General features: G+C 37.4%; 1 long non-coding RNA gene across 1 annotated transcript in view; it reads left to right on the forward strand.

Annotated features, from left to right (window-relative positions):
• Positions 1-25,753, forward strand: part of LOC109547877 (uncharacterized) — a 138,709-nt gene that overhangs the window by 52,296 nt on the left and 60,660 nt on the right. Inside the window, exon 2 of the long non-coding RNA XR_012333060.1 lies at positions 1,693-1,755. This is a non-coding gene — a long non-coding RNA (uncharacterized lncRNA). The remainder of the gene's footprint in view (positions 1-1,692; positions 1,756-25,753) is intronic.

Raw genomic sequence — 25,753 nt, forward strand, 5'->3', positions numbered from 1 at the left:
CTAGTATTTGGTTGAAGTTTGTCAAAAATATTAAAAGGCTTTTAAAAAAAAAAAAAAGGCTTTAAAACATTTGATCAAATAGGAAAATAGATCACTATGAAACAATACTTAGATATCCATTTAACCATGGCGACAATTAAAGACATTGTAAGTAAATACAAAGAGTTAAATAATTGTAAATAAAATTCAACTCTTGTAATATTAATATTAGGAAGATTCAATTTTAAGCAAACAAAGACCTGATGGACACAGTGTGAAGCACAGTTGGTAAGACCTAAAATCTTTGCTTTCTAGGCAAAAAATTTTCATAACATCTTATCAGGAGCAGACCAATAGTTCAAAAATTTTTTGGTTTTTTGGCAGAAAAAAACTAGGTTTTAGTTTTACATAAATACACTATTGATGTTAAAGCTTATTTCTAAAATCCTTATAATAAATCAATTCAATCTTGTCCAGCTTGATCATACACAAAATTTCTTTTCCAAGATTTCTTTTTTCATAAACCTTTTACAACTTTCTATGTCCAGAGTTTGTCCTTTATTTTCCTCTTTCTCATTCTGGAATACCAGCTATATTTTAGGACAAAATCACTTTGTTTTCCCTCAGTAAAAATGCATCTCCATACCTCATAATTTTCATACCCAAAAATTCATTTTATTTTCCTTGCATACATAATTGTTTCCCTTATTATTTTTAGTAATATTAATTACATATATTAATTCGAATTCTTAACCCTTAGAAACCTTAATTTTTAATGAAAGTAAGCAATTATGAACTGTCTTTTACATTAGCATTTTTGTGAATTGGCAGACTAATATTTTTTAATAATTTCCATAATATGTTTCTTGTACCATTTTTCGAAGCACAGGACATGTGTACTAACAAACACAAATTTATCTTTTAATTCCTTTGTAATAGGAAGCCAAAAGTAGATAAACCTATGTTCAATAATTAATGTACCATACTTTGTCTTATTTGGAAATGATCTAGCTATTTAATAAATTTACATCATATAATTTAACTTAGCAAAACTGTAAAGTTTCAAGTTACCAAAAGATTTTGGAAGCTGGTTTTATTTTTTAATTAATTCATTTATTTATTTATTTTTGGCTGGGTTGGGTTTTCATTGCTGCATGTAGGCTTTTTCTAGTTGTGGTGAGTGGGGGCTACTCTTCGTTGCAGTGCATGGGCTTCTCATTGCTGGGGCTTCTCTTGTTGCAGAGCATGGGCTCTAGGCGCACAGGCTTCAGTAGTTGTGATGTGCAGGCTTCAGTAGTTGTGGCTCTCAGGCTCTAGAGTGCAGGCTCAGTAGTTGTGGTACACAGACTTAGTTGCTCTGCAGCATGTGGGATCTTCTCGGAACAAGGCTTGAATCTATGTCCCCTTCGTTGGCAGGCAGATTCTTAACAACTGTGCCACCAGGGAAGCCCTGAAAGCTATTTTTAAGTACACCTACAATAAAACAGAATTATTATACCTAAAAACTCTTATCTTATATCTATGTAATGTATTAGTTTTCAACAACTGTGATATGAAAATTTTGTCATACCACATTTTTTTTTTTGCTAGCGAATTTTGTAACAAAAGTAAATTTGATGCCAAAAACTTAACCTCTGTGCACTAGGGCCAAATCGAATCTCACAGACAGAGTTTTGGGTGAAGTAGAAAAGAATAACTTTATTTCTTTGCCAGGCAAAGAGGGACACGGCAGACTCCTGCCCTGAAACACTGTGTGTCCCAACCCAGGCGGAATTGGTGAGTTTTTATAGCAATGGTTCAAGGGTGGGTTTGCTGATAAGATTGGGGTGTGTGCAGGGCCTGCACCCCTTTAATCTCATCTCAGGTGGTCTCCTAATCTTGATGAGCTTCTCTGGTTCCTTTAATCTTGCCTCAGGTGGTTTCTTGTCTGCTCCTCCCTTGTCTCTCCATCCCCTCCCTTCCCCAACTGCAACCAGCTGGAATCTGCCCTTTGGAATTCAGGGAAGGTCATGGAGGCTGGAGTCTGTTCCCTACAAACAAGAAATGGTACAGAAAGGTTTCTGTGCCCAGGAGCCCCACAGGGTCCTGCTGGGTTTCAAAATGAGCTTATTTGATTAGTAAACCCAGGTAGAATAAAAGTTTTGTATTTAACGCTGATAACTCTAAGGCATGTCTATTTTTATTAAACCAACAAGTTTAAATTAACTTTAATACTCAGTATTTTCCCAGATCATGGAAACTTGAAAAACATTTGGGTTAGTTTTCATCATATTTCTGAGAACTTTAGGAATACTTAATTTATAAGTATTTAATTCTAAACCAGTTAAATAGAGATGTTTTAAAATTAATTTTGGCAATACTGTTACCTGAAAACTGGGTTTGCCTCTTGGTGGGTGTCAAGTCAAAAAACACAACCAAGTCAAAGATCAGGAGAAGGAAGAATTTATTACTTGCAACAAGTAAAGAGAACACCGGGGGTCTTTCCCAAAGCAGTATCTCCCCAAACAGCAAAACTGGGGAAGTTTTAAGTGAAGGTTACATGCATATTCTTGAAGGGGCTAGAACACAGGACGATTCAGCATAGAATTGGGGCAAAGGTTGACAGAGTCCCAGTTTTAGTTGATTGAAGTCACGAGGGCCAAAAAAGTTCAACATCGTCATTTCATCCTCCACCGGGGTTGGGGCCTTAGTTCTTGCAGAACTCAAAGATATATATCAGATTGTTACATATATCCCTTGAGAAGGAACTAGGACTCTGTTTTATCACTGTACTGTTGTTTCTTGACTGCTTTTCCTTTGTTCCTGCATTCCCTCACTTCCTTTAAGATCATTAATTACTGAGACCTATTCAAGGGCAAGCATTGTGGCCAGACTTAGATCACAAAATGGCTTAGGTCAAAATGGCTTCCTTTTTTTTTTCTTTTAATTGAAGTATAGTTGATGCTGTACAGCAAAGTGATTCAGTTATACACATATATTCATTCTTTTTTTATATTCTTTTTCATTATGGTTTATCACAGGATATTGAACCTAGATCCCTGTGCTATACAGTAGGACCTTGTTGTTTATCCATTCTATATATAATGGTTTGCATCTACTAACCCCATACTCCCACTCCCTCCATCCCCCACCTCCCCTCCCCCTTGGCAACCACAAGTCTGTTCCCTATGTCTGTGAGCCTGTCTCTGTTTCGTAGGTAAGTTCATTTGTGTCATATTTTAGATTCCACATGTAAGTGATATCATGTTGTATTTGTCCTTTTCTTTCTGACTTACTTCACTTAGCATGATAATCTCTAGTTCCATCCATTTTGTTGTAAATGACATTATTTCATTCTTTTTTATGGCTGAGTAGTATTCCATTGTATATATGTACCACATCTTCTTTATCCATTCATCTGTTGATGGACATTTAGGTTGTTTTCATGTCTTGGCTATTGTGAATAGTGCTGCTGTGGACATAGGGGTGCAGGTATCTTTTTAAATTATAGTTTTGTCTGGATATATGTCCAGGAGTGGGATTGCTAGATCGTATGGCAACTCTATTTTTAGTTTTTGAGGAACCTGCGTACTGTGTTCCATGTTGACTGCACCAACTTACATTCCCACTAACAGTGTAGGAGGGTTGCCTTTTCTCCACACGCTCTCTAGCATTTGTTATTTTGTAGACTTTAATGATGGACATTCTGACTGGCGTGAGGTGGTACCTCATTTCAGTTTTGATTTACATTTATCTAATAATTAGTGATGTTGAGCATCTTTTCATGTGCCTGTTTGCCATCTGTATGTCTTCTTTGGAGAAATGTCTACTTAGTTCTGCCCATTTTTCAATTGGGTTGTTTGGTTTTTTGTTGTTGAGTTGTATGAGCTGTTTGTATATTTTGGAAATTAAGCCCTTGTAGGTAACATCATTTGCAAATTTCTCCCATTCCATAGGTTGTCTTTTCATTTGTTTATGGCTTCCTTTGCTGTGCAAAAGCTTGTAAGCTTGATTAGGTCCCATTTGTTTATTTTTGCTTTTATTTCTATTGCATTGGGAGACTGACCTAAGAAAGCATTGGTACAAAACCTTAGAGAACATTTTTCCTATGTTCTCTTCTAGGAGTTTTATAATGTCATGTCTTATGTTTAAGTCTTTAAGCCACAAAATGGCTTCTCTTATGTCAAGAAAGCCATGCCTGGTTCTCTTTCTCCACGGATCCCATACCCTGTCTGCTTACAATACCATCTGAAAGTAGAAAAATATCACACATCTACAACATATGTATACAGATACACACAAACATATGGGCAGATGCAGAGAACTTATAGCTCTCATTTTTAAAAAACATTTTTAAAAACTCACTAGTTTATAAAAGAATAGTTGGATTCAAATTTTGTTTTGGCAGTTGGAAAAAATTGTGTTCATCTGTTCAGATGACTAAAGCCTTTTTACTAATATTTATAGATAAGATTTTTAAGATTTCTCATTTGCCCCATTTCCAAATATTTCCACCCTTCTTTTTGTTTTGTTTTGTTGGATGAGAAACATCTCCCTAAAGTTTGCATTTCAAAGAATGGCTCTTAGGTCCTAGAGAAGATAGGGGTAGAAAATCTACATCACAAAGGCACAGTTCAATGTCCCAGTAACTACAAGCATTTTGAGATGAATAGGCGAGGTTTTGGGGATTGGCAAAAGGACAGGTGAACTTTGAACCACTTTCTAGAGCCACACCTCTGGTCCTGTAGAGATTTCCAAGGCAAAGACAGTTGTTTCCGGTTTTCCTAAGAACTGGGTTGCAGCCTGAATGATAAAGAGACTGACCCACCCTTCCGACTACATTTTTTCCAATTTGCTTCTTTTCTCTGGGTACATAGTTTCATTTTGGCTTAGGGGAGAAAGCCTAAAAAAAATTCCTGTCAGGTTCTGAGTGTCAGCTATTGTCATTCACCCTAAAGAGTTTCCCCACATGTAGACTTGATTGCATTCCTGTGGCATCAATTAACATGTTTCTCTGTTCCCTTTAATCATCTACAAACTTCCAGTTAGATCTAGAGGTTTGATCTTATTAAGCTTTAACTTTTTTTTTAAACAAAAACATTTCATAAGTGGTAATAAGCTCTTCCATCAGGAGATAGTGATATCTAGTGTTTTTCTTTTTATGTTAACAGCCCTCAGTGATAATTGCCTAGTTCCATTATTTCCATTAAGAGTTTGCCAAATGGTAATATTCTATCTTTTCTTCTTCATTTATTAGCTATACTACTTCTATAATATCTATTTGTATAATTTCCCTGACTTCAGCTATTTAACTACCAAGAGGTATAGCTCATAAGGGAAAGGCAGGCTAAATGCTTGATTCTTTCCCTATACTTACCAGTTTTCAGAGTAATGAGTTGGTTTACTAGCAACCTCCAAAGGTGACCAATGAAATTCTTTTTAAAATACCATTATGATCTCATGGATTTTAACATACTTGATATGTTTAATCAATTGCAGTTATTTTTATTGATGCTCAAATTGTGGGAACCTTCTCAAGTTAGCTCCTGAGTCCTTTTACATGTAGTAGTCGTATCAAAGAAGAAGCTATCAAGCTTCTTCACTGTTTGTATGACAATATTTCCAGGCTCATCTTATACATCTCTTGCTCCAGATCTCAAAGTAGCCGTTTCTCTAAGCCCTAGAGGCCACAGTCTAGGCTGTGGTAGTATTTATTTCTCTAAGGTTGTTCACTGTTTCTGACCCTTTTCAGTGAACAGAACTAGGAAAATAGAAGTTTAAGGATAAAAATGCATTATGAGTTCATACTCATATTTTCAATACAAACTTGAGTACAAAGTTTTGCTTCTTTGGTTTTGTAGTTGGATTTCTTTTTGCTAAAAATCTTGGTCCCTTCTTTTAGACTACTTTAATACTTTCAGAATTTTTACTGACAATTTGGTGATCAAAGATGACATAAGATTTTTTTGTAAGTTTTTTTTTTTTTGTCCTGAGGGTGTATCCCACTAGGAATCAAATTACATAAATTACTATGTTTTAATATCACTGATGCTCAAAATATTAAACAACCAGTTGGAACTAATCAACCCCTACTATGCCAAGATCTAACCTTTTAGTTGTTGAACTGTGGAGAGCTGGAGGAAGGGTAGTACCTCAGGTCAGCCCCAGCTTACCAACCCATTTAGTATTGTTCCAATATTTTAAAAACTGGGAATGCCATACTCTGCATCCCAACTTGTTATAAGTCTTGCTGTCATTGAGTTCCCTTCTAGCTCCAACAGGAACCTATACAGTCACTCAGATGAGGTACCCTTTTCCTGCTTCCGTACCCTACTAGCCTTTATTTATACACTTATCTAAAAATTTTACAATGATACAAATGATTATTTTACATGATTCTTGAAGTTCTGGCCAATAAAATAAGCAAATACAGAAATATGTGTTATGACTATTAGGAACTTAAATTAACAGTATTTGGAACCAATATCATTAGAAACCTAAAACAAAACAAACAAGAAAATCTTAAGTAGAAAAAGCAAATTATGAGCACAAATTTGTAGGCCAAGCAGGCCTAAAAATCTCTTATAGTGGTGCCAGCTATAGTGTTAGCAGGCCTGGATCAATTAGTAATTAAAATTGAAGTTAAATATAATTAAAAATTACACAATTTGCAGCTGTTTTTATCTAATATCACTAAAATTATTTAAGAATTACTTGAGTGGGGGCTTCCCTGATGGCTCAGTGGTTGAGAGTCTGCCTGCCGATGCAGGGGACGCGGGTTCGTGCCCCAGTCCGGGGGGATCCCACATGCCGCGGAGCGGCTGGACCAGTGAGCCATGGCCGCTGGGCCTGCGTGTCTGGAGCCTGTGCTCCGCAGCGGGAGGGGCCACGGCAGTGGGAGGCCCGTGTGCCGCAAAAAAAAAAAATTACTTGAGTGATTGTCTGTGATACTGCCTTCCCTAAAAGCTCTCTTTCCTAAGAAGTGGTATCCCTCTCCCTCTCTACCATCCACATGGTTGTAGGCAGAACTTTTCTTGCTTACATGACCCCACTCCCCTGGTAACACTTATTGGGTCCAGGGATAGGCACCTGGCCTAAGACAGTACAGTCAGAGGCTTTCCTCTGAATTTTTCAAGTTGGAATCAAGAAAGAGAGGCAGCCACGTGGTTATTAAAGAACACTGACCCAAAGAACTGTTGTTATCCTTGTTTTCCACTTTGTGGGGACATCCTGCAGTGAGAGCAGATGTAGGCAACATGCAGAGAGGAGCTGAGCCAACTGTCAAAAGGAATTTTGATGGCAGTGGAGTTCCTGCAGTCATTCCTGAGGCCCAACTGCAGCCCTGCCCATCTCTTAGGTTGGTTTTTCTTAATGCTTCCTTGGAATCCATAAGCCAATAATTTCTAATTTTGCTAAAGCTAATTCAAATTTGATTTCTGTCTCTTGCTATCAAAAGAATTCCCACTTCATTGACAAAGGGAAATACACAGAATAAATTTTCTATAAGTAATAGATTTATATTTGAGTAATGTCTGTTTTATTATACAATACATAAATCCCCTCAGTTCCCCCAATATTAACAATAAAAAATCCAAAATGTTAAAGGATTTTTGATTATGTGATTTTTTTTTTTAAAACATAGGTTTCATAGTCAAGGATGTAGTGGGAGAGGCAGGACGTAAGTCTAGAAAAGTAAATTGAGATTAGAACATATAGAGCCTTAAGGTTATGTTAAGGAGTTTGGACTTTATCCTGTAGGTGGCAAGGATCCAGTCGGAAATATCTTTAGGATATTTGGATAGGTCATTGTGGTGGCAATATGGACCTTCAGTTAAAGTGGGAAAAAGTTGAAGACAGGTCCTCATTTTGGAAACTTAATCATTTGAAGGCTATTCCAGGTATCAGAGGCCAAATTGATGAGAGGCTTACCTAGGAAAGTTATCCTGAAAATGGTTGAGAGGGGAAGAATTCAAGAGATATTTCAAAGGTAGACTTGACACTATTTAATGACCACTTGGACACATGGAATGAAAGTGAGGAAATATAGAAGGACTGTGAATAGATGGTGATACCATCAACACAGGAGAAGGAGGAGGAACAGATTTGAGAAGAAGACACTAATCTGAGCATCACCACTGACCTTTATGGTCCATTTTAGCAGGTATGGTGCTGTGCCTCCATGTAGTACTCACAGTCTCTGTCATTTCAAAGACAGCCATAGTATGATTCTATCTTGGAAGGTTGTTTGAACTTTATTGGAACGCCTCCGCAATGTAGGAAACCAAGGAAATCATTAAGTTCTGGAAAGTTAGCATTCCTACTTGGAAGACATTAGTTGTGGTTTTGTCATGCTGTTGTGTATTAGTCTAATATAATATGTTTTATATATTAGATATGTAATATATATAATGATATATTTTATTTATTTATGGGTTTGATTTAATGAATATTGTAAAAGAATGATTATAGCCAACCTAAAATTTTATATATCAAAAAGAATATCATCTCATTATAGAGGAATTAAAATTTTATAGTGAAATAAAATTAGAAATAATATGATAAAGTGATATAAGCCTCAGATTTTCTTTTTATTTATTTATTTATTTTTTCATTCTTTAAGGGAAGTAATTTCATTTTAACAACTTTTAAGTGTAGCAGCTTTTCAAAAGTAGCAACCTCCCCTTATAAGCCTCAGATTTTAAAAGTAAATATTCCTATGTTCAAAGCAACTAACCAGTAAGCCCTTTTTCACTATACTTTCCCTGGGGAGCTAAATTGCTTTTGTCCACCTGATTTCTAAAGCAAAATTATCAAATACCATCAATGTAACTTGTTCTGTGTTAAAAGCAGAATTAGACACAGTTCCGACTTACTGCCATTCCAATATTTTCTGAAAAATGAAAAATTCCAATTTGCGGATGGTGATTTTGTCAAAAGTAAAAACTCAGCAGCTCAAAGACTGGTGAAATAACTGACATCTTTAATATTTTGACAGCTCTAATGAACTACAGGAAACTTTGTCCAAATTCCATTCAATTTGATTTGGTTTTCTCTCATCAACACTGATTAAGGGAAATAGAAAGCAAAGTACAAATGTCATTTTACACTTTCTAATAGCCACGCTGAGGTAAAACAACATGTAAAATTAATTTTAATAATATGTTTTATTTAACCAAAAATTTCCAGAATGTTATCACTTTAACATGCAGTCAGTATTTTAAAATTTCTAATGAAATATGTTACATTATTTTTTTGTACTAAGTCTTCAAAGTCTGGTGTATATTTTATACAGCACATCTCAATTCAGATTAGCCAAATTTCAAGTGCTCAAATGCCTCATGTGGACAGTGCAACCTTAAATAAAAGTCACAGCTGGAGACAGCCACATCTTTCAGATATTTATGCTGCCTTCCCCTTAAATTACACGATGAGTACAACACTCTCAGCACGATGTTTACCACTTGTAGCTCGAAGGCCATTCCAAGTCTGAGGGGAAAATGTATGATGCAGATTATAAATATACATTCAAATATTTAATGTTTTTTATTCTAGTGTCTATACCTGCAACTCTCTTTTCCACGTTTCGAAGAATAGAAAATTGTGCTACTTTTCTGTCATCATGAGTTATGGATTAGATAGCAAGGAAGGGTGGAGTTACCATTAAATAGCATTTATTCCCAGTTACAGAAGTAATATGCTATTCTGGTGAGGGCACTAGCTTACGAGGCAGACTTGAGTTTTCATTCTGTCTATGCCACTAACAGGACGACACGCAACAGGTCAAGTCAATTCTTTGAACATTTTCTCATCTCTAAAATGAGGATGGACTATATTAGTAGCTTTACTCATACTGAGTAGCCTACGGGTTTATAAGGGAAGAGTGAGAAAGAAATAAGTAGGATTTTTGTCACACACACACACATTCCACCAGAATCAGCCACTGCAGGATCAAGTTTATTTGTTTTATAAATTAATCTTCAGTGTAAACCCCAAAACAAATTAAAATTTTAAATACTGTTACCAGGAAATGTAATCATCTCCACTTTTCAACAATATACAATATGATATTCTCATCTTCTGGCCCATACCTAAAGGTCCTTTCACATACCTTTTTCTCAAACTTCCTTGTCACTAATCTTACCCCTTCCAAGTTGCTCATCAAGTTACCAAATCATTAGCCACTATTGATTCCAGGAAGATTGAACAATGAGATATATTTGTTCAAAATCTGCCCATTGTAAGGACTGTCTTTTTCCCTCGTCCATCTGGTCTCTAAGTGAGCTATAAATCCTAAAGCAATCCACTCCAAGCCAGTAAAACACATCTGTAACCGAGGTTTTAATTTTTTCCTCCTAAGTTAATTGGTCATAATGAAAGCCCCCATGAGGCAATATATGTAAGTTGGAGAGGAACAGCAAGGCTCACAGGAATAGGCAACAGGAGAATACGAGCACCTTGTTCATTAAACTTACTTGCTTTCAGGACCTGTCCAGGCCTGGTTCTATATTTACCTTTTCAACTTGAGGTAGGAGTCTCAGATAACACCTGGATCACGATGAGCAAGTGGGATTGCAGTTGTTTGGTGTTCCAGGGTTAGATGCTCCGCTTGGACCCAGTAGTAAACCGCTAAAATTCAAAGAGGTCCACCAAAATAGTGTCTCTTCTTCATGGGAAAGGGCTCAAGTACAATGTTTAACCCTTACTTTAGAATCACGACCAAACATATTCTCTACACCACTGAACCCTTGAACATTTTTCAAAGTTTCAAAGGTATATATACTTTCTACTCTTTTGTCCCGATCTGTGTAGTGTTAACAGTCTAATGAGCCAATGTGATGTCCTATAATGAGGAAAATAGCAAGTTTTCTGCTTGATTGTGGCCCAGAGCCTGAAAGGTGATATACTCCTGTGGCAAGAAGGTGAAATTGTGTGTGCTATTGTTCATACCAGATGAAAGCAAACTATTTCTGCTTCGTCATTAACAATTATCCTAATAAATGGCCACATGTCCCTTTGCATGATGAAAGGAAGATTCGAGTAGGCACTGCCTCGAGAGTACTCAGATTTCCTTAAACTGTGTCTAAGAACTGATTTGTATCTGGAGACTAGATAATGTTTCTCTTTTCTAGCCCTGAAGGTTTTTTGTTTGTTTGATTCTTTGATAAATAAAGCAAGTAGGACCTTAGTGGGCTGCACTGCTATTTCAGTCCTAGGGACTCCATGACCAGCTAGTCACCTTGAAGAACCTATGGGTCAGACCATTTGGGTTTTCAGACTGACCCTACTACCTTTCAAGTTAGCCACATATGAATGTTACATGCTGCTACTCGGATCATGCCTCTCTGGGATCCTCTTGTAACTCTGTAAGCCAAATTCAACTCCAGCTTCTCTCATCATCATCCCTGGTCTAAAGAGAACATTCTCCAAAGCACTTTAAAATGTGCTGCACTTCTCTTTGTAGATTTGTTTCTCAAAGCCTTTGTGAAGAGTATCTTCTGGACCCCTTGGAAAGATACAGTTGAGGTGAATCGTTGGGTCAGAAATTATAAATCCACTCCTGCATTCCTATCTCCTGAAATTTTTTAATTTTTTCTTTTACATTTTACCAAAGAGATTTGCATCTCAACTTCATTTTGCATGAGTCACCATTGTGTCCAGATTTAAATCAACTGTGAGCAGAACAAACAGAATTATGCCCAGTTTCTCAAGCTAACAGTTAATCCAGAATCTCTTGTGAAATCTGTAAAATCAGCCCACTCTAAAATTGTGTCCTTCTCTTTTTCATCCAACATTTGTAAAGTCTATTCTAACCGACATTCCATGATTGATCAGCAAAGTTCTTAATTCCTTTGGTGCTGAAGCCATCTATTCCTGAATTTCACTTTGTAATTGGTCCCTTGAAGCATATTACAATTTGACTCTGATTAAAGATCTGAACATAGTGCAGGGTGAGAAAAGGGCATAAGAGAACTGGCCTCCTCTTATAAGGTAACTCCCTTTGGTATCTTCAGACAAAGGAGAAACACTCTTGTAAGCAAAAGGAGATACTGCTTCAGCTGGCAAAGGAGGCTTAGTGGAGTTTGGGGGTGGGAGTCCTCTAACTTCTCCAAATTCTCTCCTATATAGCATTTCAATCTTAAAGCTGTAATTTTTTTTTTAATTGATGCGATAGGATTTGCATTTTATTTATTTTTATTGAAGTATAGTTGACTTACAATATTATGTTAATTTTAGGTGTACAACATAGTGATTCAAAATTTTTATAGATTATGCTCCATTTAAAGTTATTATAAAATATTGGTGAGATTTCCAGTGCTGCACAATATATTCTTGTAGCTTATTTATTTCATACATAGTACCTCTTAATCCCCTTCCTCTATCTTGCCCCTCTTCCCTTACCTTCACCACTAGTTTATTCTCTATGTGAGTCTGTTTCTGTTTTATTCATTCATTTATTTTTTAGATTCCACATATAAGTGATAGTATACAGTATTTTTCTTTCTCTGTCTGACTTATTTCACTAAGCATAATACCTTCCAGGTCCATCTATGTGGTTGCAAATTGCTAAATTTCATTCTTTTTTATCACTGAGTAATATTCTATTGTGTGTGTGTGTATACATATATAAATATATATACCATATTTTCTTTATCCATTCATCTATTGATGGACACTTAGGTTGCTTCCATATCTTGGCTATAGTAAATAATGCTGCTATGAACACTAGGTGCATGTCTTTTTGAATTAGTGTTTTCAGTTTCTTCAGATATATACCAGGAGTAGAATTGCTAGAGCATATGGTAGTTCTGCTTTTAGTTTTGAGAAATCTCCATATTGTTTTCTATAGTGGCTGAACCAATTTACTTTCCTACCAACAATGTACTAGGCTTCCCTTTTCTCTACATCCTCGCCAGCATTTCTGACAGGTGTGAGGTGATATCTCATGGTTTTGATTTACATTTCCCTGATGATTAGCAATGTTGAGCAGCCTTTCATGTGCCTGTTGGCCATGTGTGTGTTTTCTTTGGACAAATGTCTATTCAGTTCTTCTGCCCATTTTTTGATCAAGTTGTTAGTTTTTTTGATATTGAGTTGCATGAATGCTTTATATATTTTGGATATTAACCTCTTATTTGTCTTATCATTTGCAAATGTTTTCTTTCATTCAGTATGTTGTTTTTTCATTTTGTCAGTGGTTTCCTTTGCTGTGCAAAAGCCCTTAAGTTTAGCTAAGTCCCATTTCTTTATTTTTTCTTTTGTTTCCTTTGCCTTTGGAGACCGATCCAAAAAAATATTGCTATGATTTGTGTCAGAGAATGTTTTGCCTACATTTTCTTCTGGGAGTTTGTTCGTTTGTTTGTTTTTTGCGGTACGTGGGCCTCTCACTCTTGTGGCCTCTCCCGTTGTGGAGCACAGGCCCCGGATGTGCAGGCTCAGCAGCCATGGCTCACAGGCCCAGCTGCTCCGCGGCATGTGGGATCTTCCCGGACCGGGACACGAACCCGCATCCCCTGCATCGGCAGGCAGACTCTCAACCACTGCGCCACCAGGAAATCTCCTTCTGGGAGTTTTATACTTTCTACTCTTATATTTAGGTCTGTAATCCATTTTGAGTTTATTTTTGTATATGATGTGAGAAAGTCTTCTAATTTTGTCATTTTACATGTTGCCCAGTTTTTCCCAGCACCACTTATTGAAGAGACTATCTTTTCCCATCATATATTCTTTCCTTTGTCACAGATTATTGACCATAAGGGCATGCATTTATTTCTGGTCTCTGTTCCATTGATCTATGTGTCTGTTTTTGTGCCAGTGCCATACTGTTTTAATTACTGTAGCTTTGTAGCATAGTCTAAAGTCAGGGAGCATGACACCTCCAGCTTTATTCTTTTTCCTCAAGATTGTTTTGGCTATTAGGGTCTTTTGTGGTTCCATATAAATTTTAGGACTATTTCTTCTAGTTCTGTGAAAAATGTCATGGGTATTTTAATAGGGATTGCATTAAATCTGTAGATTGCTTTGGGTAGTATGAACATTTTAACAATATTAATTCTTCCAATTCACAAACATGGGATATCGTTCCATTTCTTGGTATCATCTTCAATTTCCTTCATCAGTGTTTAATAGTTTTCAGCTTATAGGTCTTTCATTTCCTTGGTTAAGTTTATTCTTAGGTATTTTATTCTTTCTGGTGTGATTTTGAATGGGATTGCTTTTTCTTTCTGATAATTCATTATCAGTGTATAGAAGAGCCATAGATTTCTGTATATTAATCTTGTATCCTGCAAATTTACTGAATTCATTTACTAGTTCCAATAGTTTTTTGGTGGAGATGTTAAGGTTTTCTCTATATAGTATCATGTCATCTGCAAATAGTGAGTTTTACTTCTCTCTTTCCAATTTGGATGCCTTTTATTTCTTTTTCTTGTCTGATTCCTGTGGTTAGTCCTTCTAATACTATGTTAAACGGAAGTGGTGAGAGTAGGCATTCTTGTCCTGTTCCTGATTTTAGAGGAAAAGCTTTCAGCTTTTCACCATTGAGTATGATATTTACTATGGGTTTGTCTTATATGGTCTTAATTATGTTGAGATACGTTCCCTCTATACCAACTTTGATGAGAGTTTTTATAATAAATGGATGCTGAATTTTGTCAAATGCTTTTTCTGTGTATATTGAAATGATCATGTAATTTGTATCCTTCCTTTTGTTAATGTGGTGTATCACACTGATTTGCAGATACTGAAGCATCCTTGCATCCCTGGAATAAGTCCTGCTTGATCATAGTATATGGTCCTCTTTATATATTGTTGAATTTGGGTTTTTTTTTTTAATTTTTAAATTTAATTTTACTTATTTTTTTATACAGCTGGTTCTTATTAGTCATCAGTTTTATACACATCAGTGTATACATGTCAATCCCAATCACCAATTCATCACACCACCATCCCCCCCCCACCCCCGCGGCTTTCCCCCCTTGGTGTCCATACGTTTGTTCTCTACATCTGTCCCTCAACTTCTGCCCTGCAAACCGGTTCATCTGTACCATTTTTCTAGGTTCCACATATATGCGTTAATATACGATATTTGTTTTTCTCTTTCTGACTTACTTCACTTTGTATGACAGTCTCTAGATCCATCCGCATCTCAACAAACGACCCAATTTCGTTCCTTTTTATGGCTGAGTAATATTCCATTGTATATATGTACCACTTCTTCTTTATCCATTCGTCTGTTGATGGTCATTTAGGTTGCTTCCACGACCTGGCTATTGTAAATAGTGCTGCAATGAACATTGGGTTGCATGAGTCTTTTTGAATTACGGTTTTCTCTGGGTAGATGCCCAGTAGTGGGATTGCTGGATCATATGGTAATTCTCTTTTTAGTTTTTTAAGGAACCTCCATACTGTTCTCCATAGTGGCTGTATCAATTTACATTCCAACCAACAGTGCAAGAGGGTTCCCTTTTATCCACACCCTCTCCAGCATTTGTTGTTTATAGATTATTATAGATTTTCTGATGATGCCCATTCTAACTGGTGTGAGGTGATACCTCCTTGTAGTTTTGATTTGCATTTCTCTAGTAATTAGTGATGTTGAGCAGCTTTTCATGTGCTTCCTGGCCATCTGTATGTCTTCTTTGGAGAAATGTCTATTTAGGTCTTCTGCCCATTTTTTGATTGGGTTTTTGTTTTTTTAATATTGAGCTGCGTGAGCTGTTTATATATTTTTTCCTTTTTATATATTGTTGAATCTGGTTTGCTAAGATTTGTTGAGGATTTTGCATCTATATTCATCGAAGATATTGGCCTGTAATTTTCTTTTTTTGCTGTGTTTTTGTCTGGTTTTGGTATGAGGGTAATGGTGGCCTTGTAGAATGAATTTAGGAGTGTTCCCTCCTCTTCAATTTTTTGGAACAGTTTGAGAAGGATAGGTATTGGGTCTTCTTTATATATTTGGTAGAATTCTCCTGTGAAGCCATCCAGTCTTGGACTTTTGTTTGATGGAATTTTTTGGTTACTGATTCAATTTCACTACTAGTGATTGGCCTGTTCAGATTATCTATTTCTTCCTGATTCTGTCTTTGAAGATTATATTTTTCTAGAAATCTATCCATTTCTTCTAGGTTGTCCAATCTGTTGGCATATAGCTGTTCATAATATTCTCTTATGATTTTTTGTGTCTCTGTGATATCAGTTGTAATTTCTCCTCTTTCATTTCTTATTTAGTTTGTGTCCTGTCTCTTTTTTCCATGGTGATCCTAGTAAAGGCTTATCAACTTTGTTTATCTTTTCAAAAAAAAAAGCTCTTGGTTTCTTTGATTTTTTTAAAAAATTAATTAATTAATTAATTTATTTATTTATGGCTGTGTTGGGTCTTCTTTGCTGTGCACGGACTTTCTCTAGTTGTGGCGAGCAGGGGCTACTCTTCGTTGTGGTGTGCAGGCTTCTCATTGCAGTGGCCCCTCTTGTTGTGGAGCACGGGCTCTAGGCATGTGAGCTTCAGTAGTTGTGGCACGTGGGCTCAGTAGTTGTGGCTCGTGGGCTATAGGGCGCAGGCTCAGTAGTTGTGGCACACAGGCTTAGTAGCTCTGCGGCATGTGGGATCTTCCCCAGACCAGGGATCGAACCTGTATCCCCTGATTGGCAGGCAGATTCTTAACCACTGCGCCGCCAGGGAAGTCCTCTTTAATCTTTTGTATTTTTTTTTGTTTCAATTTTATCTGTTTCCTCTCTGATCTTTATTATTTCTGTCCTGTTGACTGTGGGCTTTGTTTGTTCTTCTTTTTCTAATTCCTTTAGATGTTAGGTTAGATTGTTTGTTTGAGAATTTTCCTGTTTCTTGAGGTAGACCTGTATTGCAATAAATTTCCCAGTTGGAACTACTTTTGCTTCATCTCATAGATTTTTGGAAAGTTGTGTTTTTATTTTCATATGTCTCGAGGTATTTTCTGATTTCCTCTTTGATTTTTTCATTGACCCATTGGCTTTTTACTGGCATGTTATTTATTCTCCAAGTGTTTGTGTTTTCCCCATTTTCCTTCCTATAAATGATTTCTAGTTTCATACCATTGTGGTTGGGAAAAATGCTTGATATAATTTCTATTCTTTTAAATGTGTTGAGACTTGTTTTATAGGCTATTCTGCAGCTCTGTCTTGTTTTGTAGGTCTATCCTAGAGAATGTTCCATGTGTACTTGAAAAGAATGTGTATTCTGCTGTTTTTGGATGGAATGTCTTCAATTTATCTATTAAGTTCAACTGGTCTAATGTGTCATGTAAGACCACTATTTCCTTGTTGATTTTCTGTCTGGATGATTTGTAATTGATGTAAAGGGGGTGTCAGTTTCTCCCTTTATGTCTATTTATATTTACTTTATATATTTAGGTGCTTCTATAATAGGTATGTATATGTTAACAAATGTTATATCTTCTTCTGTTGATCCTTTTATCATTACTTAATGCCTTACTTTGTCTTTTGTTATTGTCTTTTGTTGTAAAGTCTATTTTGTCTTGTATGAATATTGCTACCCCAGCTTTCTTGTCATTTCCATTTGCATGAAATATCTTTTTCCAACCCCTCACTTTCTGTCTGTGTGTGTCTTTAGCTCTAAAGTGAGTCTCTTTTAAGCAGCATATATATGGGTCTTCTTTTTTTTTTTAATTCAGTCTGCCATCCTATGGCTTTTGATTGAAGCATTTAATCCATCGGCATACATTTAAAGTGATTATTGTTGTATATGTACTTATTGCCATTTTGTCATTTGTTTCCTGGTTGGTTTTGTAGTTCTTCTGTGTTCTCCTCTTCTCCTTTTAGTTTCTTCCCTTTTGGTTTGATAATTTTCTTTAGTGGTATGCTTATGTTTCTTTCTCTCTAGTTTTTGTGAATCTATTGTAGGTTTTTGATTTGTAGTTACTATGGGGTTCATATATGTTGACCTAAAACTACATCTGCTTGTTATAAACGGATAGTCATTTATGTTGAAACACATTCAAAAGATCTATATCTTTTACTCCTCTCCCCCAACATTTTGTGTTTTTGATGTCATATTTTACATCTTCATTCTTATCCCTTAACTGTTTAGTGTAGTTTTAGTTGATTTTACAATTTTTGTCTTTTAATCATTTAACTAGCTTATTTAAGTGGTTGATCAACAGACTTTACTATATATTTGCTTTTACTAGTGGGATTTTTCCTTTCCTAAAAATTCCTACTTTGTGTAGCCTTTTCTTTTCCACTTAGAAAAAAACCTTTAACATTTCTTTTAGGGTTGGTTTAGTATTGATTAACTCTTTACTTTTTTGCTTGTCTGAGAAGTTCTTTCTATCTCCTTTAATTCTGAAAGATAACCTTGCAGGATAGAGTATCCTAGGTTGCAGGATATTTTTCCTTTCAACACTTTACATATATCATACCATTCCCTTCTGGCCTGCAAAGTTTCTGCAGAAAAATCAGCTGACAGACTTATGGGGGTTCCCCTGTATGTGACTCTTTTTTTTTTTCTTGCTGCTTTTAAAATTCTCTCTTTAACTTTTGCCATTTTAATTATGTCTTGGTGTGGTCTCTTTGGGTGCATCTGTTTTGGACTCTCTGTGCTTCCTGTACGTGGATATCTGTTTCTGTCTTCAAGTTCAGGAAGTTTTCAGCCATAACTTCAACAAATACATTTTTAATCCTTTTTCTTTCTGTCTTCTCTTTCTGGGACCTCTATAATCCGAATATTAGTACAGTTGCTGTTGTCCTAGAGGTCCCTTAAACTATTCTCATTCTTAAATTTATTTTTCTTTTTGCTGTTCTGATTGGGTGATTTCCATTATTCTATCTTCCAGACTACTTATGTGTTCTTCTGTATCACCTAGTCTGTTGTTAATTCCTCCTAGTGTGTTTTTCATTTCAGTTATTGTATTCTTTAGCTCTGACTGGTTCTTTCTATTATTTTCTAGTTCCTTGTTAAAATGCTCACTGTGTTCATCTATTCTTTTCCCTAATTCAGTTAGCATTCTTATTACTAATGCTCTGAACTGTTTATCTGATAATTATTTATCTCAGGTTCATTTTTGTTTTTTCAGGGTTCTTTTCCTTGTTCTTTCACTTGAAACAAATTCCTCTCTCTTCTCATTTTGCTGAACTTTCTCTGTCTCTACGAAAGTAGGTGAAACAGTTACCTATTGTGGTCTTGAACGGGTGTCCTTGTGTGAGAGCTTTCCTATGCAGTCTGTGTGTGCCCAGTGGCTTTGGTGGGAGAGCTGAATCTGATGTGAGCATAGGCCACATCTTCCCCCAGGGTGTGCTGGCAGTTATCACCTTGGTGGCAGGTGGGGCTGGAGATGGAAGGGCTAGAGTCAGTGCCAGGTGTGCGCTTCTCCTATGCTCAGTGACCATAACTGCCCCATGGGGGCAGGGACAGGTCCCAAGGTGCTAGAGCAGAAGCCCTGAGATTGAGGTCTGAGCTGGTTCTGTTCCCTCTAAATGTGAGTTCTCACCTCTCCCAACATGGTCACCTTTGCCCCAGTGGGGAGCAGTGCTGAAGCAAGAGGGGCTGGAACTGGTGCCCTGTGTGGGCTGGGGTGCTCACTGGTGTGAGCCCAGTACACCAGTCAGAGTTCCAGACTGCTCCCAAAATGCTGCCTCTGTGAGTGCCAGCAATGGCTTTCCCCACCCTGTTCAGATGCAGTACCAGGTCCAAGTTGACTGTGTCCCCATGAAGCGCACACTCTCCTTGGCAATGGCAAACTTCACCCTAGTGTGGAGCTGCCGCAGAACAAGAGAGGACAGTGTGGGTGTTCAGTGTGGGCCAGAATGTGAACTGGGGTGGTCTTGACACACGAATCAAGAGTTTCAGACAGCTCCCAATCTGCTGCCTTTTTGAATGCCAGTAATGGCAGCCACCATCTCATTCAGATGCAGTGTCAGGTCTGAGCTGGCTCCGTACCCCACAACTGCACACTCTCCTTGGCAGCTACAACCTTTGTCCTAGTGGGGAGCTGCACTGGAGCTAGAGGACCCAGAGCAGGTGCTTTGCATGGGCTGGGACACATTCTGGGGCAGTCACAGGAATCCAGCCAGAATACCGGGAAGTTTCAATCTGTTACTTCCACCTTGTTTCTGGGAGTAAGCAAGTTTGTGCAGCTCTTTACTAGTGGAGTCTAGGTTTCTTACAGCCCTCCTGTTAGTCCCCCTGGTTTCCAAACCAGCTAAGGGGATTCATCTTCCCAGTGTCAGACCCCAGAGGTAGGGTACTCAATATGTAGTTCAAACTACTCACTCTTCTAGGAGGATCTCTGAGCCCATGATATCCCTCTCCTCTTCTGTGTCCCCTCCTAGGGATGCAGATCCCGACCCGATCTCTTCTCTTCCCTTCTTACCTGACTCCGTGTGGACCTTTCTTTATAACCTTGGTGATATAAGAGTCTTTTCTGCCAGTCTCCAGTTAGTTGTCAGTGAGAATTACTCCACATGTAGATGTATTTTTGATGTGTTCGTAGCAAGGAGGTGAGTTCCGCATCCCTCTACTCCACTACCTTGATCTCCTCCAAAGCTGTAACTCTGTCTGGATTAGCACCTTAACATATGTTCATATAAGACCCCAGTTAAAGAGGTGAATTCAACTGATTTGCAAGTCAGCAATCAACAAGAACAAATGCTGGTTTTATAGCTATCTCAATCCTAGGGCTATAAGAATTTCTTTTAATAATTCACAGTTTGGGTTTCAGTTCATATTTTAAAATGAGAATCTAGAGATTTCCACTTGTTGATCGTATCAACTGAAGCAGCTAACTTCAGCACACAGCTCTTGAATTCCTCATACCCCTCATATTGTTCTATGGCAACAACAGTTAGGACAAGACCTAACCTAACATGGACAAGACCTCCATGGTCTTGTCTTCAATGCCCACCTTAGTCCTAATATTCACAGGCATTCATTTCTTTTTTAAAAATATTTATTTATTTGGCTATGCCGGATCTTAGTTATGGCACGTGGGATCCTCATTGCGGCATGCAAGGTCTTCATTGTGGCATGCGGGATCTTTTTAGTTGTGGCATGTGGGGTCTTTAGTTGCGGCATGCAGGATCTTTTAGTTGCAGCATGCGGGCTCTTAGTTGCAGCCTGCGAGATCTAGTTCCCTGACCAGGGATTGAACCTGGGCCCCCTGAATGGGGAGCATGGAATCTTAACCTCTAGACCACCAGGGAAGTCCCCACAGACACTAATTTCTTTAGCTGTTTCACTGTAACAGGCCATGGGCTTCCAGCATCCCATCTATCTTCAAACATAATGAGTCTGCATAACTAGAGTCTCCTCATTTCCCTAAGAGTCTGTTGTCTGTAATCAGCTCCTCATACAAGTCTCTGTACACTTCAGGAGTCATAACTGCAAGCTACCAACTCTAGGTAGCTTAAACAGAATGGAATTTGTTGGAAGGATGCCAAATAGCTCACAAAATCTATGGGAAAGTTAAAAACCAAACTCAAGAAACAGAAGCCAAAAGAGGCTGGAAACAGATAACTCAGCCAAGGACCTCTGTTGGAACAGTCTGGTTAGAATGCTTGCAGAACTTGGCCAAGACCTGTTAAAGGAAGAGTCTAGGCAGAATGCTTCCAGTGACACTGCTACCACCAGGCATTCTCCTCCTGGGTTATTGACATCACCACTCTCTCTGTAAATAACTTGCCAGTCCCTGTACCTTTGCATCACTCCTGGATTCAATGTCAGAATCGCACTGGGTAAACCTCAGTTATATGCTGATGCCCTTCCTATTTAGAAGGAAGATCTTCCCTTCTTCAGTTTCCATACTGGGAAAAACATTCATATGCTAGGTAACCAAAACACACACACACACACACACACACACACACACACATCCAGGCCATCATACTTGGATTTATTTCTGGACTTCCTATTCTATTTTATTGGCTGTTTATTTTGTTGCCACTATGATATTGTTTCAATTTCAGCCATTTTATAATTTCTTTTAAAATCTGATCATTCAAATCCCCTTCCCTCTCATAAGTTTAAAATTTTTTTTCTTTGCTCTTCTTAGCTTCATTTTTCTCAATGAATTTCAGAACTCTTTTATCAAGATTCCAAGAATATCTAATTAGAATTTTGATTGGAATTTTATTATATTTATGAATACTTTGAGGGAATAATTTATAATTTTTACAGTGTTGAACCTTCTTATCCAAGAACATGGTATAGCTCTCTATTTAAGCCTTCTTTTAAACTCTTGGTTAGTTATATAGTTGTCTTCATGTAGATTTGGCACATTTCTTAAACTTATGTTTTTGTTGTTAGGGTAAATGGAATTTGCTCCATTTTGTTTTCCGTTAAAAGAGTGTCAAGGCCCTCTTTTTGGCCCAAGCAAAATCTTAACATCTCATAACCTTACTAAGCAAATAGTTCTAAGATTACTAAGCTATATTAATCATCATTGAGCTAAATTCTTCCTAGGTTTATCCAGTTTCCATTATAGAATTAAATCTTATACTTTGTAGTATAAATTTGAGTTTGAAAGTTAAAAGTAAGGAATGTCCATTTATTCACATAATTTTGGTGTTCTATTGTCAAAATATTCAGAAGATTGTCAAAGGAAATGGAAAAACCAATTGCTCTCTTTGGTAAACATGGTGTGAATCACTCATAAAAGAGGGACATCCTAACATGTTCTTTCCACTATGGATGCCAAATCTGATAAAACAGAATGAACGACCAGATTGGACAGATAGCAAAATTCTGAGTAAAAGAAATTACATTAACTGTGTGCCTGGTGCAGGATTTCTTATCCAGTCCCTGCTCAATCTAATACAACCCAGGCCTTAGCCATGACTTAAGGAGTCACTGGAGAGAGTTAAGAAAACATTTGGAAGATCTTTGAAGCCTTCTGAGGACTGGTCAGAGATGACCTTCAGCATCACCCAGTCACTGAGGAACTCCTGCTGCCAATTCATTCTTGGTAACTGAGACATTAGGAACTCTACTCAGTACTCTGTAATGACGGATATGGGAAAAGAATCTAAAAAAGTGTGGGTATAGGTATATGTATAACTGCATCACTTTGCTGTACTGCAGAAATTAACACAACATTGTAAATCAACTATACTCCAATAAAATTTTTTTAAAAAAACATATACTTCAAAAAAAAAGAAAAAGGAATGTCTTTCAGGGGAGTAAATTCAGAAAAAAAAATCAGAATTGGATAAATTGGAAGACAGTGGCCACTGTACTAGTACTACAGTACCCCCTAGTGGACACAAAGAAACATGGTCTTGTTTATGCCAAGAATGACCCCAGTCTCTTCCACAGGCATTTAAAATCTGGAGGGGCCTTAGTGATCAAGTAGGTCAACATCCCTAGCTCCAGAAAAGGAAACTGAGGAACAAAAAAGAAATGATTGGCCCAAGTTTACATAGCCAACCCAAGGCTAAAGTCCAAGATTCTTAACTCTCACTTTTCTTCCTTTCCCCTCCCCTTTCTTTCTTCCTTCTTTTTTCAACATGTACCATGCACCTATTATGAAGCAGAGTGCTAAGAATGCAAATATAAAAAATATTTAGTCTTTGCCTTCAAGTCTAGTTTTCTTTCAAGCCTACTTCTTTTAACACGTTTCAGAGAACGAATTTGCAGAGAATGACCAAACAACCATGTAGGCGAAGGTTCTCAATCATCCACAAATTGACTCACAATGTGATTAACTATTGAGACTAGACTGGAAAACACATTTGCAAATGTGGAATGTGCCCTTGACCAGGTTCAGACCATTTCATGAAGAGAGAAGACTTTACAGATTTATAACTGAATTCTATTGCAAAAAATGGCAATAGAATATTGAAGGTTTTATGTGTGCCCAGCACCTAATCCCAAACATTATCATTTGAGTGCACTCCACTGAGCAAATACTTATTGAGGACCTATATGCAAGGCATGTACTAAACACCAGGTTTAGTATGGTAAAGAAAACAGATATGGTCCTATGGTTTCTGCTCTCATAAAGCTTACAGTCTCCTGTGTGTGTGTGTGTGTGTGTGTGTGTGTGTGTGTGTGTGTGTAATTCTCTAAATCCCAGGAAAACTGTTTTCCCCATTTCACTTTGGGAAGTCTTATTTTGATATTATGGAAATCAGGTAGTATGCAAATATTTTCTAAAATTACTCTGCCTCCACCATAAGGGAAATAAATAATAAAGATTTAGGAACAGATAGGACTGGAATTGAATCCCAGTCCCACCATTTACAAGCTATTAGACAAACCGATTCACTTCTCTAAGCCCTAGTTGCTTCTATAAAATGAAAATAATATTTATCCTTTGGGAGAGATGATGTTTTATCATTATCCTTATTAATTCCTAAACAGAGACATTACTTCTTGAGTCAAAAGCATGAATTATATATTCTTTTTCCTAAAGTTCAGATAAATTATCAAAAGAGAAGCATTAATATTGTTCACTCAGTTTCACAAAGAATGTCATTTTCCAGGATTAATACAGGAAAATATTCATGGCCATTGACATTTTAATTAAAAAAAAAAAAGGTAAAATCCTCTAACAATGGCTGCTATTACAAAAGCATTTCTTAATTTTTAAAAATTTATTTATTTTGTTTTATTTATTTTTGGCTGCATTGGGTCTTTATTGCTGTGCACAGGTTTTCCCTAGCTGTGGCAGACACGCGGGCCTCTCATTGCGGTGGCTTCTCTTGTTGCGGAACACGGGCCCTAGGTGCACAGGCTTCAGTAGTTGTGGCTCTCGAGCTCTAGAGCGTAGGCTCAGTAGTTGCGGTGCACTGGCTTAGTTGCTCCGTGGCATGTGGGATCCTCTGGGACCTGGGCTCGAACCCGTGTTCCCTGCCTTGGCAGGCAGATTCTTAACCACTGTGCCACCAGGAAAGCCCCTGCAAAAGCATTTCTAAAAGCTATTTTCTTCCATGGGTGAACATGGCCTTGCTCCACAGAAACAAAGCCTGTTATCTCAGTTATGATGAATAAACCTGGTATGACCATTGTTTAAAGGATTTTTTAGTATATTGTATCTTGACTTACCACTCCACCTATTTAATGGTTTGTCAAAGGCAAGAATCATGTTTTACTTTCACTATCCTCCCTGCCCAATGCTACCTTGCATAGATTTAGAGCATGCTAAATGTGTGCTAAGTAAAAAGACTATATCTTATTATTTGCTATTTGATAAGTAAGCTGAGAGAGAAAATCTGGCCTACGTTATAGGTACACTTACTTTGTCATACCTGCAAGTAGCAATTATCAAACAAATTCCATTCCTATAACATTCCTTCTAGAGGAATGGAGGACTGGTATGTTTGCACATGGCATGCATGCAGCAGGCCAACTTCCTTTCCCTGTTGTAATATTTCCTAAAGCTTGCTCCACACAGCACCGGTCCTATGAAAAGCCCAGGGTTTCAAGATCCAATAAGTTTGGGAAACTTTGCCCAGCACTTTCCTCTCTTGCAAGTTCACAGTGCACATTGGTAAACTAAAGACTGTTAGAAGTCCTGGCTGTAATAAGGAAAACTGTTTAAAATGGTTTTACCTAGCATTCCCTAAATTTATTTGACCAGTGTTTCACCTATAAACATTCTGCAGAACTAAGAGCTTCTGTGGAACACACTGACTTCAGGAAACTGCCCCTGAGTCTTCAAAGGACCTCTTTATCTTGTTAACACACACACACACACACACACACACACACACACACACGCACACGCACACGCACACGCACACACACGCCTGCCATTTCATCTCCAAATCTTGCAGGACTGAGAATATGAGCATTTCCAGCAACATC

This window comes from Tursiops truncatus, chromosome 7, assembly GCF_011762595.2.
Source record: "Tursiops truncatus isolate mTurTru1 chromosome 7, mTurTru1.mat.Y, whole genome shotgun sequence".
NCBI classification, from domain to species: domain Eukaryota; kingdom Metazoa; phylum Chordata; class Mammalia; order Artiodactyla; family Delphinidae; genus Tursiops; species Tursiops truncatus.